Here is a 339-nt window from a genome sequence, read left to right as displayed (position 1 = left end):
CGGAAGGCCAGAGAACTGTCAAAACATAGAACCGGTTCAGCACGCAGGAGATAAAAGGGTTTGGATGCTACACCTCCAAGACAACCAAATTTAAGGTAAAACTGCATTGGATCCATAAAATTTATTATTGATCAATTATACGAACTTCACGTTGATCTGGATCCATATATGAATATTTACCCTAATAAAATTGCAATGCTAAACCACAGACAAACAGACGTCACACTCTCATCGTTGTCCATCGACCACCTTTTTAACGGTCGATTCAAAAATATGGTAGGTGGCCGATCCGCCCCCCGCAGCGCTCGTATCGTTTTTGTTCGTGTTTGACGTTTACAC

The sequence above is a fragment of the Aedes aegypti genome, chromosome 3 (genome assembly GCF_002204515.2).
Source record: "Aedes aegypti strain LVP_AGWG chromosome 3, AaegL5.0 Primary Assembly, whole genome shotgun sequence".
NCBI classification, from domain to species: domain Eukaryota; kingdom Metazoa; phylum Arthropoda; class Insecta; order Diptera; family Culicidae; genus Aedes; species Aedes aegypti.
Note: the sequence above shows the minus strand (reverse complement) of the source record.